Here is a 19,227-nt window from a genome sequence, read left to right as displayed (position 1 = left end):
GACAAGGCAACTCCTGCGTTGTGGAACTTCCTCCTCTTTGGCAAACCTCATGCGCAGGGATGTAACCCTGTGTAGTGTCAGGTCCCAGAGGCTTTGAGAATAGCGCATTTAAGCATTCAAGAAAAATGTGAGGAAGTGTCAAAATGATGGTTACTTCTCCATTCATCCATCCTGCTTTTAATTTTGCAGCTTCTGATTGTCTTCCCCCACTTTCTTTTGTTTTTCCTCCTACCAATTCATCCAGATAATGTCATCCTTTGTGATGGTGGTATCAGATTGAAGAGATCTGGCTTAATTTTATTTCAACTCTTATGGACTGGATCACTCAACACTAAGAGTGAAGAACGTTTGGCAGTAACAGGACTAAAATAGTTAATACTGACAAGCTTTCTATGTAGTTACCACTAGATTTTTAAAAGATCCTTTGTGCATGTTATTCTTTCCCCAGCAGTCTGTTTGCTTTAGGAACATTAGATAGGAAAGTTAGAAGCTTTCCAGGAATGCTCAGTGTTGGATAGGAACCTTACGTATGCATTTCAGGGATTCAAATGATAACATCTTTTTATATATTCTCATCCAGAATCTAGTAGAAATTAATGTGAAATGAAAAAGTGAAGATTTTTAGTTGATCGGTTTTTAAGCTGCTCTGTTCCATGAGTTTTTACATTCTGATTTTTTTAATCTTGTACTTCTCTGGGGATGCTTGTTGTTGTTGCTTCCAGTTCCCTTCAGTGGTGACAAACCTCTATCTTGTTTTTCTTAATATGTGCTGCTACTAATTTTGTTACTACTGAATAGAACAGAATCTGTCTTACTCTATTTCCTGATTTTTTTTTCCCTGTGGTTTGTTTTCTCTAGTATTTTCCCTTCGTAATGTTACTACCCCATCATGCCTTATTTCCTGGAGTTTTTTGGATAATATGCTTTATTTCCACGGTTAGAGCTAGTTTCTCCTTGCTTAATTACAAGGTCTGACTCATGCAAGCAGCTTTCTCATTTGCCTCATAAATCTCAGTCAACTGTGTAAAGTCTAGTAACCTTTGGGTATACAGAAGAAGCTTTATGATGCAGTAAAAGCTCTAAACATGACATCTCTTAAGTATTAAAGAGAGATTATGGTGTTTGGAAGGTGGTGAAATAGTCAGCTGTATTCTTTTGCAAGAGCTGTTGCAGAAACTTATTTTTGAGAATGCTTTATGTATTTAACACACACAAAAAGGGTTGTTAGGTATTGAGCTGTTTTCTTCTGCTGCATCTAAAACTACATTTTTATTATAAAGACAGTTTTGAAAAAATATGTAAAAGCATACAGTCCATTCAAAAATATGTACTTGATCTGAACCCCAATCACTTGGGAATTGAAAGATTCTAGGATGCCTCTTCCCACCCCCACTTATCTGTCTTTAGTATATATTAGTACTATTAACACAATCCCTTTTTGTTTACAAATAATGTTCTTATTCAATAAAATTTCGCATGTAAAGTATGATATTACATTTTTTGTAATCCTATAGATACCTTCTTATATTTCATGCTCAGCTGCAATCTGTTGTGTGTGTGTATATATATATACTTATTATATGTGTGTGTATAATGTGAGAGAGTCTTTGCTATTATAATGCCACTATGTCCATAAATGTTCATGTGTCCTTCCTGGATTCAATATTACAATGGTACTGATAATTAATTCTGAGAGAATCTGTACTGAAAGACCTTTGTCAAAATACTGTGGCTTTCTTCTTGGAAGTAGGAGATTATCTAATGAAAGTTAATGGCAAAATTTGGTTAGAAGAAGAACTATCAGCCAAGCTTTTTATCCTTTAGTACCAAATATTAAATCATTCCTTTGTAACTACATAGAAATATTTGTAAATTTATTAAGTTCAGTGTTTTCTGAGACTGGGAGTGGAGTTTATCATCATTTCCAAAGAAAAGTTTGTTGGGGGTGGGGAGTTGGGGGGTGAAACAATTAAAACTGGGATATCTTAATTAAGAAGTTAAATCTGCATTTCTGTTGTACCGTTGAAGAATTTCAGATTTTTGTCTTTGAAAGACTGGAGATCTCTATAGTAGATTCTTCAGACTTGTCTGTTTATAGGTGTCTTTGCTTTTTTTAAATTGAAGTGTGAGATGCCATGATGTTGTGTCACTGGTTGCTGGTTCGTGTTAAATTGAGACATAAAGTGTCAGAAGAAGATGGGAAAGGAGTGAACTTGGGTGAGGCTCTTCTAAATGTGGGTGCTGCTGGGCAATACTCTGTTCTGCAGAACAACCTAGCCAGCTTCACTGCTGGTGGGGTGGGGCTGGGAAGGTGAAAGTGTGTGCTGACACTTCATAAGACTTTGACTTGCTAGAAGAAAAGGAGGGGAAAAAGTCCACCTGTTCTTAACAGAAGACCATTTTTTGGCCATTCTGCAGCTCATTGCAAAAGGACAGCTTCCAATATGACCAGCTGGCTAGTGCACAAGATGGGAATACACCTATGGTGAGTGGCTGGCTAACGCCTGTTGGCATTTTCAGGTGCTGATACTCTCTTTTAGTGTTGACTACAAATTTGAGAGCATGTGGGGAAAAATGCAGTCACATTATTTATGATATAGAAGGAGGAGAGGCAGGGGAAGGAGTACTTTCTCATCTGTACTACATGTAATGCTGGCAGCTTCACTTTTATCAGAGAATTGGGAATTACATTATGAAGCACAGCAGTCATAAGCCTACATTTTGAAGAACACTATCCAGCCAAGACTCATGACCTTCTGTACAATTAGTGTAAGTTTCAGGACAAAACTGCATTTGAGTTCTCAACCAGCAGAAAATCCTCTTTATTCTTTCTTTCTCTTTCAAAATAAATTAAAAAGTTAAGATTTGGTAGAAGAAAGCACAGTTCAGTTGTAATTTTTTTGTTTTTTTTTCCCTGTGTGATAATGAAAAAAAGTAAATGTGATAGTTTTCTTTTTTTTTCTGTGATAGTGGTGACTTGAGTTTTACATCTTTCTATCTTATTTTATGAAACTTGTGACTAATTAGATAACTGGCATAGAACTACACAGTTTCTTAGGAATGATGAAGTTGAATCCCATATCTGTCTACTGCACCATTAAATGCCTGCTGCATTTAATCTGAGAAGATGCCTCAAAGAGAAACATCTTTGTTTTGAGCACTAAATAGTGAGTTAGATTTTACTCAGACAGTGAGTTGATTTTTTTAGATAGTTTATAAACTTCAGAGTGAAAAATAGGCTATATAAATCTGAAAAGTTTTCTTACAAGGTTTACAGTCATTCTGGTTTAAAATAGAAATGAAATGCGATGAACAATATATGTATTCCATCCCACATATTTGTACTAGCTGCAGTCAATTGTTTGTGCATGGAATTTACTCCCTGATAGATAGCAGACTACCGCAGTAGTTCTGTGGTCCTAGGCTAAGAAAAAAGTAACCTCTAGACACTTGGAAAATAAGAAAAAGTAGGGTGGTGGGGGACATGCAAGGGAGATCTGTTTATCCATGTACGCGTGATCACACCCACTTCCTTCTGTCCTGCAAATAAAATTCCCTTTTACTCCTCCCTCGTTTCTGGCTCCATGGCATGCTCATGGAGCCAAGATTCATTTTTCATATGGAAAGTGAAAAGTCACGTGGGCCTCATCTGTAGCAACCCTTGCCCCATTTCTTAAGCTAAAAGATCTAATGATGTGTGTGTAAGTTTTTGAAACTGATTTCCTCCTTGCTGTTATGGGAAAACTTAGCATTACTAAGAAGCTCTCTGAGCACTATGTTGTCTGAACATTGTTTTATTTGTGATTTCTGTGCATTTCGTTACATTCAAAGACCAATGTTTAGCTTAGGCTGTGATTGCAATATGTATGTCAAGTGAAGAATGAAAGATGCATGTGAAATTCAAGGACTGTAGTAAGATCACTGCATGTGTGGAGGCATTGTTGCTGTTACGGTTTTGATCATTGAAGTTATTCACAGAACCAGGAATTCAGCAGGACAAAAGATAATTCTGCATAGTTGCAGATGATGCCATGTTAGCCTCATGCTAAACTGATTCACAGGTATGGCTCATTAATGAAGAAACCTTTAAAGAGCCCTTTAAAATAGTAACAGAAAAAGAGAAATACTGGTGTTCTTTCTTGTTTCAGATTTGTAAATTCAGAACTCTTTGTGAGGAAGCCCTTCTTGAACATTTATACTGTCTCATAAATACAATATAGCTTAGGGTTATGTAGCTTTTCCTATGCTTCCTATCATGGTAGAATGACGTTAATTGTATTGTCTGCATCTGATAGGTACATTTTTATTGAATGTGCTTCTCAGAACCTGAGGTGTGTCTATATATGGGGTCACCTTCAACTTCTCAAATACTGATTTTCTTCTCTCCGCTCATGGCAAACAGTGGATGTGAGTGTTGAGTATGTCAACTATAGCAAAAAGGGTTGTCTGTCCAGTAGATGATGCTATGTTGTAGCCATTTGTTGCTGGAGACACTGCCAGAACAGCTCCACCACACCCATAATATTCCTTAGAAAAATAAAGCAATCTTTTAGCCATTTGTTTTTATCATGTTCTCTTAGGCTTTCACAACAGCCAGATGGCTGAGCTTTGCAGAAGATAAATCATCTTGCACACGTGTGCTCTGCACGTAAATATTTCACTGAAAAAGAGTTTGCACTATTGTGGGTGCTTGCTTGTGGTTTTTTGTTGTTGTTGTTAAAAAAAAAAAACTGTGATAAACTGCATATTGGTGCTTGTAAAAAAAAAAATTGCAGGAAGTTTTGCTAGCTGTGAATTATCGTCTTACTTCATAGTGTGATTAACACTTTTAACTGTAGACTAATTAAAATGCCAATCAGTTCTGAAAAGAAGCAAAACAGCATCTTTATTTAATTAGCCAGCATGAAGGCTTAGGGATGGAGCGCATCAGACAACCAATACTCCGCAGCCTTGCGCAGGCGCTCGTGGCTGGAGCTTGACCCATCACTGACGGGCTGAGCTGCATCTCACGCTAAAAAGCAAGACCCAGGCAACTGGGAAAGCTGTACAAGGACTTGTATTGGCTTACAAGGCTTCAGCTGGTTTTGTTCCATCACAATCGTCTGGCAAAAGAAAACGTTGCCAGTATTTTCACACTGGGCCCAGTCTGTAGAGTTTTGAAAATACTGGCCAGAGAAGGTCATGAATAAAATAAACCTTTTTCTTTGTAGTGAGTATGTTTGTTATTTCAGACAGAAACATGTATTTCTGTCACTTTATGACATGTATTGACAATTAACTATTTCTGGTGTTTTTTCAACTTCCTGAAACTGAATATTAGTCTAACAATTGTTCTTAAAGAGTATTTGTAAGGTGATAGAAAAGGTTATCTATCCATTCCTTATTTTCACTGATTGCGTAAATTAAAAGCAGTAAGAGCTGTTTTTTCCAGTTAAATTATTTACACTAATCCCATTAACTTCAGTGAGAGCAGCCCTGGGCTCTACTCATTATCAGAGTTTTTAAAGTCAGACATTGGGATGCTGGGCAAATTTTATTGCTTTTGAGAGATGCAATGTTCTCTGTTATTCTTAGCCTCTGACTGTTACTGAAGCTGAATGTTGCTCGCAATTGTCTGTTATTTATCTATTTTTGCTTTGGGTTGTGAAGTCATCTTTGCCTCTAGGATACCAGGCAATGGATGGTAAATTTATGGGACTTTTTGTCTTTGTGAGAAAGTCCTGTTCTGGTCTTGAGGACCATTGTGAGATTACATGTCTGCACATATTAGATTTTTTCCCTCTGTAGCATGATGTACCCATAGTCTGCTAAAAAGTAATTTATAAAGTAAAGAGGAATTTGGGGCTTTGTTTGTCATGTCGAACAAGTCTGTTCTTGCTGAAGGTGTGTCTTGCATCTTATGGCACTCTTATAATTCATGTTAAGTAATTTGGTTATCATTTTTATTCTCTTGACTTCCTTTAGGCCTAGAGCTGAATTCATCTCATAAAGTAATGCTTTTGTGTAACTGACTAGTAACATAATTAATTTTTAATACCTTTGTGTTCAAAAACTAGATATAATCAGAGCTTGGAGAAAATTGTATCTGCTGTGATAAATGTTTTCTATCTCATGCTGTTGCTGTGGTTTCCATTAGGGTGAAATTGTTCAATTTAATGCTATTAAGTGTTGTGCTTTCATAGTGTTATACTGGAAACAGGACCCTCTTGGATGAGTAAGAACACAGATTTGGTAAACTCTAGACCTCCCTTTTCCCTTGTAGTACTACATAGCACTGGACTGTTCTTCCTGAAGTTTGCTGTGCACATGGCTACAAGCACCTTGCAAATGGATACTTGATGTAGGAAAAGCAGTAAGGTAGATTGCATTATGTTTTCTTAATTGAATTTGATAGAAAAGAACATGACTTGGCAGAGGAGCTGCCTTCTGAGACAAGGCTATCTATCAGTTTTGTGATTCATCCACCCTCCCTCCTTTATAAATGCCTAGGAGATGCATATGCATTTTTCAGTGTCTTCATCTTAAAGTTATACAAGTCACTGGGATCAGCTCTCATTAATCTTGAAATGTGCTGTCTTCTGAGTAATATTTATGACTCAAAAATAAAATAACAAATTCCATATGCCTATTTTGCATTTCCAAATGATGAGAGTGGTTCAATATAAGGAATAGGTTATCTTTGTAAAATGTGACTAATTTGTGGTGTTATGAATTTATAAATCCCTCAAAACAGTCAAGTAGGATCAGCCCACTTCCTCTTGTGTTAGTATGATGCCTCTGACTGGGGCAAGGAGAGGAAGCTTTGTAAAAACATGGCTAATGTATGGTGACTGCCATATTCTGACAGTCATATTTAGATGCTTCATTTCCAAACAGAGCAAGGAAACTGTTCCCTCACAATGTGCAGCTCAGGGCACTGTGTTTAAAAAAAAAAAAAAAATTGCTGTCAATCATAGAGTTGCATAATTTCAACTGATTTTTACTTGAGAAAAATATTAATACACCTAGACCCAGGTAGATAATGACTGTGTATAATCAGATACAAGACTGACTAATCTGCATTTTCTCCCATTATCATCATAATTAGAGAAGTCAGGTAGAAATTTGTACAGGATTGACTGTGTATGTGAAGTATTTCAGAGGTTAGAATCACAGAATTGTAGTGGTTGGAAGGGACCTCTAGAGATCGAGTCCAGAGTGAATTGTGAAATGACAGGGTAAGCAGTGAAGTCTCCTATTTATTGCAGTGAAAGTCCTTAAAGATGCTGTGATGGATATGATACAAGTGATTGCATACATGATACAAAATTTTTTCCAAGAGACGGGATTAGAGTAGTTAACAGGTAGTATGATACATGAGTTTCTGGGGCCAGCATTTTCAAAAGATGTGAAGAACTGAGCAATGTCCGCAGAAAAACTTGAAAGATTTGGGGTCTAGAGAAATGTACAAGGGCTGCTCTAAAAGTAATGCCTCCTATTTTATTACATTGGCCCACGATGTCAGAGGTGGATGTTGGTGGGTTGGCAGTTAAACCTTCCCACCAGTATTTCATTACATTTCTTGCTATGTAGGTTTATATCAGCCAAAATAAAATACAGTTATCCTGTTATATGTGATTAGAGAATCAAATGTTCACTCTCTCAGCACGTATATTCTTAGGCTAAAGCAGAGTATTTTTGAATATTAATTGCATAATGTAAATAGCTCCTAGAGTATTCTCCTGGAAAAAAGAGGTAGTATTTTTCAGTTCTTTAAACAGTCCCGGCAGAGAGCCCGATTTCTCTAGTTCTTCCTGTAATAAACCATTGCAAGTAATGAATAGCTATTTCATTCTGTATAGAGTTGCCTTAGCTAAGTGTTGTTCTGAGTAAGACTTTAAAGAACTTCAAGCTCTTATCTTACCTCTGTATAGAAGTGCAATATCACAGAGAGCCCCAGGGGCTACGTTGCCTGAGCGGATTGATTGGAATGTTAGTGCTTTCTACTAGGGATAAGGGGTTAGTGACTAGAAGGAGACATCTCATGGGGTGGGGGGGGCAGATATTTTCCATCACCTGTGGATCACAGCTTTTTTCTCAACGTTTGGTTTGAGTAACGTGCTTGTAAGCAGTACAGACATACACTGGCAATTAGATAGAGGAAAGCATGCTGTTTAGAAGAGAACACTGTTTTCAGTCTATTGGATGGGAAACCTCTATCCCTAAGATTATACCCAATGCAAGAGGGCTTTCAGAAAGGCATTTTGGTGACTTTTTTTTTACACAAGCTTGCAGCATCATTGCTCTTTTATTGCAAAAGAAATGCAAGTCTGAAATTAAGAGTTTGAGAATGTTTTTCTGCACATGGTTAGATATGGTAGAAGAATTGAAATGCTGTTTCACTTCTTTTTAATAAGACACTGATTTTATGAGGAAATGGAGTTACTTTGGACTTGTTAAAGGCTACAATGATAAGCAAGGGGAGAACCATTTGTCTTTAAACATACTAGTGAAATAGAGGACAAAAGGAAGAAAGTAAACTTTGGAAGAACTTAAGATCCTAGAGAACTGGACTATGACCTTTATATATAGTATGATTTGTAAAAAGAATCTTGAATATTTCTTTCCCTTTTCAATTATGTCAATTAATGTTCATGAATCTGTAGTGCATTAAAACCATAGTGGCTAAGAAATGCCAAGGAGCTCAGAAGAAAGGCCAAATTTGGGTCGTATAAGTGGTAAACCAACCCGTGGCAGTGTTATACAATGTTAACGTTATCTGCTTGAGCGTGCTCGTAATGACAGTGAAGTGCCAAGGTACAAATAAAATCCTTCAGCAGCAGTTGCCAATTCTAATGTCTGCTTTATGTTAATGATGGGAAAAGAACTCATTCCCACAGCAAAATAAAGCATTGTTGTAGAAAGCGTAAAATCCTCCAAGGTGCCTTCATTTCCTAATAGGACAAATAGGAGGAAGGAGGGGGGAGATATTGAAGGGTTCCTTACTCTCATAGGAAGAAATGATTTTTGGTAAGATCATTCCTATTACATTTTCCTCACACTACTTATCATGGGGAGGTGTTCTTTTAACTAAGAAGATGTCTAACAATTCTGAATACAAATTGTATCTGAATTACCGGTTTTGTAACAGAAACCTTGCAACAATTTTAACCCCTTGATTGAACGCTGAAAAATATGAACTTTCCCAGAGTTAGCTGGTGAGTGGCTTGCATTCTTTGACTCTTTATTTGTCTTTATTTCTCCTATTCTGATCACTCACAATATGAAATGGCTTCAGCACATAATAGCTGGAACAACAGGAAGAAACAAGGTGTAAGACTTGCATCTTAGATTTCAAAAACAAATTGCTATGCTCAGCTTTCTGCAGGGTTCTTGAGCTTGTCTACCTTTATCAGAAATGCAAGAAAACACAATTTCCATAATTGCAGAGTACACAGTTACAGATCTCAGTACAGACTACTTGTCTTGATATCTTTACACTGGAGTTATTGATGGGCTGATGTTGCTGTGAAATCTTAGCTTTTATTTTCTTGTTTGTACTGTTCTTACAGCTTGAGATGTAGTTACCAGTCTAGTAATGTCATTATGTAGTTGCTTAACAGTGTTTGCATATGCTTTTTTTTAATCCTTAAGTTGCAGCAGTGACAGATTGAATGCTTTAGCATATCACAATATCCAATTTGAAAGACAATTTCTTTCTGAGAGATAGACCCAAATTCAGTGTTGTGGAGCATATGAGGTGGTGGCCTCAGTCCCTTACTTTCATGGACCACTTTGTGGAAGCTGCATTTAGCCTGTACTCTTTTCAAAGATTGAAGAGTTAATTTCCAAATTGCCTGTCTAAACAGAAGAAGACCTTGAACTAAATCACGGATTTATTTTAAAGCTAAATTACCCGTTAACAGGGTTCTTCATTATTTGCTTTTGCACTTAGCACTCTTAGTGAATGTGTACATTTTTGCAAGAAGGCTTACCGAACTGTTTTATGTAGCATTATTCCTGCTGTCTAATTATTCATAGCCCTCTATCATAAGTTCTCTGTTAAGTAAAAAGAAGTTCCAAAGCATTCCTTCACTTGAAAGAACTATGTTTGCCTAGTCTTGTTTTAAGTAGTTTTAGCTTTAGATTCATCAGATCTCTGTAAATGTAGTGGGAATTCACGTGTTTGAAAAGCTAGTCCACAGGCCTGTTTTATTTCTGCAAAAATCACTTTCAGAGAGAAGAGGTTAAATGCCCTGGAGACAAGTGTTTATCACAAATAGGTAGTAAGAAGCAGTTCATTATTTGCATCAGTTGCATTATTTTAAGTCTCTCTCAAAATTTGGAGAGGTGAATGTCAATAAGTGTATAGGCTGATTAATATTAACAGTGTGATTTTCCCAGGGACCACACATCGTGAGAAAGTAAGTTTTCCAAAATCCAAAGATTATTTAAATCATTGCCATGATGAATTCTGCCCTTGATATTTTTGATTAAATTAAATCATTCTACTCATCTGTATGAAAAGCAGCAAATGTGCCATGGAATGGGTCCACAGGAGGGCCACTAAGATGATCAGGGGGCTGTGGAGCACTTCTCCTATGAAGAAAGGTTGAGGGAACTGGGCTTGTTTAGCTTGGAAAAGAGAAGGCTCTGGGGAGACCTTATTGTAGCCTTCCAGTGCTTGAAGGGAGCATATAAACAGGAAGGGAAGTGACTGTTTACATGGGTTGATAGTAATAGGACAAGGGAGAATGGTTTAAAGCTAAAACAAGGGAGATTTAGGTTGGATATTAGGAGGTAGTTTTTAACTCAGGGTGTTGATGCTCTGGAACAGGTTGCCCAGGGGGGTTGTGGGTGCCCCATCCCTGGAGGCATTCAAGGCAAGGCTGAATGTGGCTCCAGGCAGCCCGGTCTAGTGGTTGGTGACCCTGCCTGGAGCAGGTGGGTTGAAACTTGGTGATCTTTAAGGTCCTTTTCAACCCAGGCCACTCTATGATTCTATGAATGACTTTGAATAGAATAAAATACATAGTTAGCAAATGCCCTGCTAAGAATTTGGTATTTCGCTTGAAGATTCTCAGAAGTAATTATTTGTTTTTCAGTGTACTAGTGGTGAAATTAAAAGTCTTCACTAATTGAAGTTAAAAGTTTTGCAGTGTGAAAGGAAGGTTACTGTATTACTTCACTTATGAAGAGAATTTGGACCTTAGCCTTAAAATTCTGAAGAAAAGTGTACACTTGGTATAGAACAGGTAATTAATGGTTGCCTGTAACACAGAACCTGCTTAATCTGTGTAATTAGAGCAAATCAGGCAGAAACACCATTATCAGCTGTTAAATGCTATTGTACTACTTGATTTCTTTGTTTCCACTTGAAGTGAGACATGACACCTTAATTGAATACATCTTGAGGCTGGTGTCAAACGTTAAAGCATATACAAGCGTGTCTTCCTCTCACCGCATCTTGGTGAGCATGTTTAAAGTAGCTGACACCATCGTCATGACTGAAGAATATACATCCCATGCTCAGTGTATGAATCAACATTAGTTAGTTACAGGTTAAGGTCACTGGTGGCTGATACCCTTATAACACCATCATTGTTCAGGCTTATTCTCTAGGTTTGTCAGCAGCTTTTGATAATATCAAATACCAAATATTCATGTTTTTATGGATGTGCAGGTGGATCCTTGTGGGGAGAGATGAGATCAGTCCTCTTTCATAGAAGGGCCCTTGAGGATGTGACCTGTATATGAAATAAGGACTTTTCTATATAGTCCTTTTCTTTCATCCTGGTTAGTGTGAGAGGCACCAGGGGTGAGGGATGGAAGGAGAATGGACTTCAGAGTTGCAAATCATGAAAAATTGTATGGAAGTGCAGAAATCACCTAGTTTTGAAGACATGGCAGGTAAGGGGCTCAAATTTGATCCTCAGAAGATGATAATGAGGTCAGTATACTAGGTTAGTATGAAATATCCATGGTATCTCATTGGAAATACACAATTATAATTTCTACATTATGATTTTTTCCCCTCTTTAGATGTGTTGGTAATAATAAATATTAAACTATAATGCAAGTCAGCTTTATCATCACTGATTTTTTTTCAAGACCACCTGCATTTAACTAAGACTCCAAAGTGACGTTTTTTTGTGAAAGGTCATATGAAAATTTTCAGTGTCTTGAGATGTGTTAACTTCTTCGCTTGAGGATGTTTGGCAAATTCCATGCTGTATGTTATTTTAGTCTACTACTAAATTTACCCATAGCAGCAGAATCTGTATGTATCTAAATCATAACATCTAATGACTTTCAGGATCTTCATATTTGTGGTCAATTACCATGACAACAGCGGTGAGCGTAATGTCAAAATGTGAGGGTTTGCCTCTGGGATACCCTTTGACCCATTGGATCAGAGCTGCAGAGTTTTCTTCTTTGTAGCAAGCTTAGTGTCTACCCTGCTTGCATGAATGTTTAATACAAAGAGAAAGTCAGGACTGTGTGTGAGGAAGAGATGAATTTATAAGAGGATGGACTTCAGGGGATAGAGTTTCTTCCATCAATAATCACAAGTATCCGAGAAAAGGGAACTCATCACCTTCCTTAAGGCAGTTGAAAAGGAGATGCTTTATTCATCATCTCTACCCACACCACACTCACTCACTACCCCCCAAAAAAAGACACACGAAAAAAAGAGGTATTTGACTCATTTTATTCTTTCAACCAGTGCACGAAAAACAGATAAAGACAAAAATGAACTGAATTGAAATTAAAGTTGCTCGATATGTAATTAATCTGGGAGGGAAAGAAAGCCAATGTAGGCACTGGTCCAAATCTGTCTATGCAGAAATATTCTTCATGAGCTAATGCTGGAAATCAAGGAATGGATGGAGGAAAAACTGAAAGGACTTGGGCCATGCCCATTCATGGATCTGCCCAAGTGATATTTATTATCTTCCTATCTGAACTAATCCATAATGCTATCTTTTATCTTGGCAAAAAGGATAAAATTCAATTTAGAAACTAAATTGTTTAAAGCATGTATTTGTTAGCAGTAAATAAAGATGAATAAATACATCCAACGGTCAGCTTCCTTTTGTGTGTTGTGGAGGAGAGCAAGTCTCACAGTAATAGCTCCCAACTGCCAGTATTATGTAGCAAAATCCTCAGAAATTATTGGAAAACCATATGTTGGTTGTGCTATGTGAAGATAAGGTGGAAAATTTGGAGAAATAGGAGTATGCCGTACTATTCTTCCGAAATCCCTCAAGACCACTCGTTTTTACTTCATTTTCTGACAGAAGATTGTATGCTTCTGCTTTATAGCACTTCAGAGTTACCTTCCCTTCTCCAGAGAGCTGCAGGGCCTTAGAGCACTTATTTCCCTTCAAAATACTGCCAGTAGAGAAATGCTAGTGGTAGTCCTTCAAAGAGAGACATGAATTCCTCTAGCTATGCTATTCTTCAGCAATGAGAGAAAAGAATACTTGGAAAATAGTTGAGATCACCTGCAGAGACATTGCTCCCCAGTTTATAAATGGTATTTGTTAGTTGCGGAGCGGCAAAGCATGCAGTAGAAATGCCACCAAAGATCAGAGTCATGTTGTGCTAATTGATGCTGGTATAGACTCTAGTTCTGAGCTTTCTGCTTGAGATGTTTGTTTTTTTTTCCCTTTGGTCCTGAGGGGATGTAGTTTTGGTATAATAGAAATCTGTTCCTGACCTGCAGTACCTAGCAATGTAAATAGCATTGCCCTGGGTATTTCCTCCTGGCAGGATTCAGCTTCTCTTACTGAAGGTTGGTATGCAGCTATAGTTATTTAATTTCAAAGTAGGCAGCATTTTTCATACTTAAATTACTTCCAAGATCTCAAACTATGAATGTGTACCTCTATCTTTCAAATAAATAATAAAAAGAAAGTAACTGTGGGCGTAGGAAAAAAAAAAGTCTTCACCTCACATCCTATGCATATTCTAAGTAGGATCTTTCGAACTATTCTGACATTTTAGGTTACTGAATGTCTGATTTTGCTATCACGCATACTGATGGAGGTCTATTGACTTTGATCTTTAAGCCAGAGGACATTCAAGGTGTTGCTTTTTATTTTTATTTATTTTTTAGAGTGTACGAAAGTACAATGGAACTTACAAAAAATAATTTCATTCTTTTTTTTTTTTTTGCTTCTCTGCCTGTTTCTAGTATATCTCTGTGAGAAGTAATAGTGAATTGCCAACAATTATTCACTGTTTGCGGACTGCTGAATTCCAGTCAGACCTCATTGTGACATACTTGCTTCAGTCTCTCATCAGGAAAAGCTTTCCCAATGTAGCCTTATCTCTAATCACAAGGTTATATATAATAAAGTGCTGTGCTTCCACCACCTCTTACTCTTGGAGAGAAACCTCCTTGAAGGAGCCTCAAACATGTGGCATTCTGCACAAAGGCCTCTAGGTTTTGCATATCTTTTTTTGTTGTTGTTTTAATTGTGAGAAGGGGGAAAAAAAACTAAAAGAATTAACATAATTGTAGTGCAGTGAAATTGAGGTTAATAATCTTTATTTTTATATTTTTTGGATAAAAGTTTTCAATAGTTGAGCATAAAGGCAATCACAATGGAAATGAGTGTGCCCTGTGTTCCTTTGTTTTCTTCTGATTATGAAAAATTTCTTTCATTTCCTAGTACTCTGAAAGAAATGATGAAAACCATATTTAATATTGCAACATGCAAAGAGACGATTAGCTGTTTGGCTTGCTTATTTAACATGTCCTTCTGGGGACGTGACAGGTCATTAGGAAGTAGTAGGATATTTGTGGAGATTGTTTTTTCTCTACCAAATCTACAAAACAGGCCTGTAAATATTTTGGTCCGTTTGGAGAAGAATGCACCTTCTCTTGTTTGTGTTCAATGTTCTGTTTGGGTCAGGACAAGAATCATTCTTGTAAACATTATAAGAATCTGGTAGTTCTATTTTATTTTATTTCATGTTTCAGGCAGATATCCATAGGGCCATGAAATGAGGTCTGTTTTTCTCTTGCCTGTGCAATTCTAGTTTGTAAGCTGTATTGTGTAATGCGTTGTTAAGCAGAACTCTCCTCAGAATTAATGGAGTAGTCTACTTAAAATCAATGTCACAGGATGGTCCTACGTATTTGCATACCTTAATTATATAATTGAATTGTGTATCTTAATTATTACATGATTACGTGCCTTAAATATGTAATTACAACTACTTATGCTAACTGCATGACCAAAAGCATGAAATTAGAGTGTAATTACAGTACATATAGTAGTTGAACAAGTGATTTAGCTTTTTGTGTACTAAATATAACTTTGAAATATATAATAAATTCCCCACTTTGCATAATTATTCTCTCCAAAGATTGCACCGGGAAGCAGTAACAAAGCCAACAAATGCTTCATTTCTCTTCATTCAGGTCAAACTTCCAACCTTGTGCTATATATCCCGCCAAAGCAAAAGACGATACCTACCATAAAACAATAACCCTCAAAAGTGATACTCAAGATAGTTATACAAAAAAAATCTTGCATGATCTCCACCTGTAATAAATATTCAGTAATATCAGTTTCGTGAAGCTTTATCTTTACTGGGCATGTACTCTGATGCTAAAACAGTTCCAATAAAGTCAATATTTACTACCATGTATCTTAAGAAATGTCTAAGCTAAGAAAAACCTCTTAAATCCAGCTTTCACTGCACAGTCACAGCAAAATAACATAACTTATCCACACTGATTATTCAGAAATGCTGGTGATCGTGCATGACAATTCCTTAAGTAAGCTGCACATGTTGCTGAAAGTATCCCAGTGAATTAATAGACAATGCAAAGAAGAGGAGGAATAGGTAAGGAATGAAGTTTGTTCCAATTGAAAACTCTACACTTTTTGGAAGCTGCTTGTCTCCCTGGGTTTTGTTTCAGACAGATTTTCTGTAAGAAAGTCAGCAGAACTTTCTACTTTATTCTCTTCCTTACCCACTCCACCTTGAGATAGTCTGTATGCAGGGAGCGCTCTGTTGTCCACTGTTTCACCACCATTGGTCAAGCTGGGGCTGTAGAAGAGTTTGTCCAGGGAATTTTGTAGAGGAAGATAAATCTACTCTTTTCTGCCTGTCTTACTGCAAGATGGCTGGCTGATTTTTAAGCTCAACTGTAAAAGTATTTGAAGATGATGAACTTCAGAGCTATTTAAGGTGATAGGCATGGATGATGTTCTACAACTGTAGCATCTGGACTGAAAGACAGTTGTAGAAACTGTGTTTTGCAGACTTATCAGCTTCGCGGTTACTGGCAATTTTCTGGGGAGTTTGGATGAACAGTAAGCTTCCTTATGTTTTCTGCAAATATGGAGTTACTTCTCTGTGTTACAAACTTTTTGTTATCTCAAGCAACTCAATTTTTCTATGCTTCAATTTCTGATGTGCGCAAAGATATGATATGCTTTTCTGTAATGCAGAACTCCTGTAAAGGCAGTGGAGATTGCAAGGCCTCAGTAGGGGCTGCGTGAATACCTCTTATAGGTAGGGATGAAATAGGGGAGATTGCTAAGGGCAAAACAAGTGTTCCTTCTCTTTCTTCACACAATCGGTGACGGCTGCTGTTCCTGTATGAAACAGTAATAGGTTGCTGTATTCTCTCTTCAGGCAACTGCCATCAGCACTACCTCCTGCTGCTGACCCAGAGAGCTGCTCGCAGCAGGGATGAGCCTTCCCAGGGAGAGAGGGACAGGGCTGGAGCCCCCGAATGGCAAAAATCAGTTTAACGAAAAAAGACCAAGATTGGTCATTTATTCACCAGGGCCATTGCTTTACCGCAAAGAAAAGGTCAGCAGGAAAATAGTGCCTGCTGTGCTTTAGATCTGAAATGTTCCTTCATTTCTCAGCCCTGTGTGAGGGGATCTATTTGTGTCTGCTGTCCTCTGATCGTGAGAATTGTATGTTAAGAGTTACATAACACTTCTCTTGATTTTATCCTGAACCAGGCTGATAACTGAGTAGCAAACTGTAGAGTCACTCCAAATTCCATGTCTTCAGAGCATCTTAGGGATGTACTTTAGATATCATGGCAGTAACTGTAAGGTTAGATAGTGGAATGGTTGCAGAACAGATTGTTCCATTTTGATTAAGATGATTGTTTAATTTCTAATGGAGCTACAAGTTAAAAAATCTTTGAGTTGAAGATTCCTCTTTTTTCTTTTAACTGTTGTCCTGAGAATAGCTGTTTACAGAGATTTCATGCCCAAAGTAAGAACTATTTCAAAGAGGGTCTACTGTAGTTCATTGGTGACCTCAGAACAGTAAGCATGGGATTTCTGAAAGTGCTCATAACTGGCGTCAGCCAGCATTTTAGTGATGTTTATTATGCCATGATTTTAGCCATAGGAAAGCAAAAGTTAAAGCCATGAGAATGACAAAGGTATCTTGGGGAGTTACGATTTTGAATTCTTTGGACTTGTTGAATTTTCCATTTGGGAAATTCGTGTTTTTCCACTTGGAAATGTGATTTTTCCTCAAGTATCTAGGACTGTAAGCTTTTCAAGCTTCATAGGAAAAGTGCTGATGGTGAAGCCCTTGCAGAAACTGCAAGCACCACTGGGCTTGTCACCACACAAAACATGTGTTTCAGGAACTTGTGTGTGTCAGTTTGAGACCCACAGTAGCATACAATGAGATTCTCCTAGAACTCATCACATGATAGTAATATGCCTTTGTATACTTTTTAATTATTGAGAAGCTCTATCTAAGCAAAACTTATAGCTGTTATGAAAAGCTGTGCTTGTTTAGAGTGGGCAAAAGTAAAACCATTTAAATTCTTTTTTTTTAAAAAAAACTTTAGTGGTGAAAGAAATCCAGATTGCCTAATCACCACTCAAACTTTACAAAAATGTGGATTAATGATGAAATATAAGAGTACTCCAACATACTGGAAATATCTGAGGGTAAGCCAGGGGCTAACTGTTCTAAAGGAAACTGTTCTATGATTTTATGGACTCTTCTTAATTCCATACTTTAAGGAGCTTGTTCTATTTTGTTCCTATCCCATGTTCCACAGTAACTTGCACGTAGGTTACTATTTAATGACAAACATGGAACAGAAACTAGTCTTCTTGGATCATGGTATTTGTGCAGATAATTCCATGGTGACAGGAACATGGAATGTCTTGAGTTAGAAGGGACTCACAAGGACCAGCAAATCCAACTCCTAAGAGGATATTTAAATTCTCTTTGCCTATCAATATTATTCCTGCGATTATGTTTACAAATAAAAGTTGAACACATCTTGGAGAGTAAGGCATAGGATTCTTTATTATGCAGGTTCCCAAGATGGTTTATGTACCCAATGCATACAGAATCACTGATGTGTAGCTGTCTTAGGCTTGTAAAAGAGTCTCTGCTTTGTTTATGCTGTAGCTTTGTAGGAGAACACAAAGTCTTTTCTTGTCCTCAGTGAAGCTGGTTTGTGACTAATATTGCAAAATATGAAAAACTTATTAATAGAAGTTAAGAAAAAAATGAAAATAAGAGCAATGGAGCCAAAAAGCAAGACTTGCAAAAGGTTCTTGCTGCATGCTAGGCTTTGTAGGAGATGTATTAAGACACTTATAATTGCTTGATACTGGAAATCTCCATCTCAGGTTTAAAAAAAAAGAAAAGAAGATTTGGAAATTTTTATAACATTGCGTTTCTCCATTAATTAGGATGTGAACCATGTGGTCCAGTAGTTAAAGCCAAGGGCTTGGCAATAAGAAGATCATAGTGTTCTAATTATGCTGTTTGGATAATTTTCCATTGTCTTTATCATTTGTTTATTTTATTCACATGTACAGTGGATGCTTTAAAATGTGAAAATTAGATTTGAAAGTCTGAGCTACTTAAAATTCTAGATAAAAAATCTAGATAAAGACTCTAGATGGAGAGCTTATTTAAATTTTATAATATTTTTAATTCTCCCCTTTTTCCTCACCTGTTCAGCTGTTCCAATAATAATAATGCACATTTAGAGATTTCTGTTCCTAGTCTACTGAACCAAGACGATCTCCAGCTCTGTGCAGGAGGAACTGCTCTTGGCTCTTACTATTCTGTATTTACCAGTGGCCTGTAACTAACAGAGTTCTTAGAGCTGTAATGCCAAGAACATCACCTTGTTGTATCTCCTTGCTAGAATGAGGTGTAAAGCTTACTCTGCTGTCTTTCTGTTGAGAAATTAATTGCTATTAGCAAGCATAGAGT

The 19,227-nt window shown here is 37.1% G+C and overlaps 1 long non-coding RNA gene across 1 annotated transcript in view; it reads left to right on the top strand.

Annotated features, from left to right (window-relative positions):
* The window catches only part of LOC110398216, a 292,377-nt gene that overhangs the window by 32,767 nt on the left and 240,383 nt on the right, over nucleotides 1-19,227 (top strand). The gene's annotated exons all lie outside the window — the stretch shown is intronic.

The sequence above is a fragment of the Numida meleagris genome, chromosome 4 (assembly GCF_002078875.1).
Source record: "Numida meleagris isolate 19003 breed g44 Domestic line chromosome 4, NumMel1.0, whole genome shotgun sequence".
Lineage (NCBI taxonomy): Eukaryota > Metazoa > Chordata > Aves > Galliformes > Numididae > Numida > Numida meleagris.
This window is presented reverse-complemented; position numbering and strand designations above follow the sequence as displayed.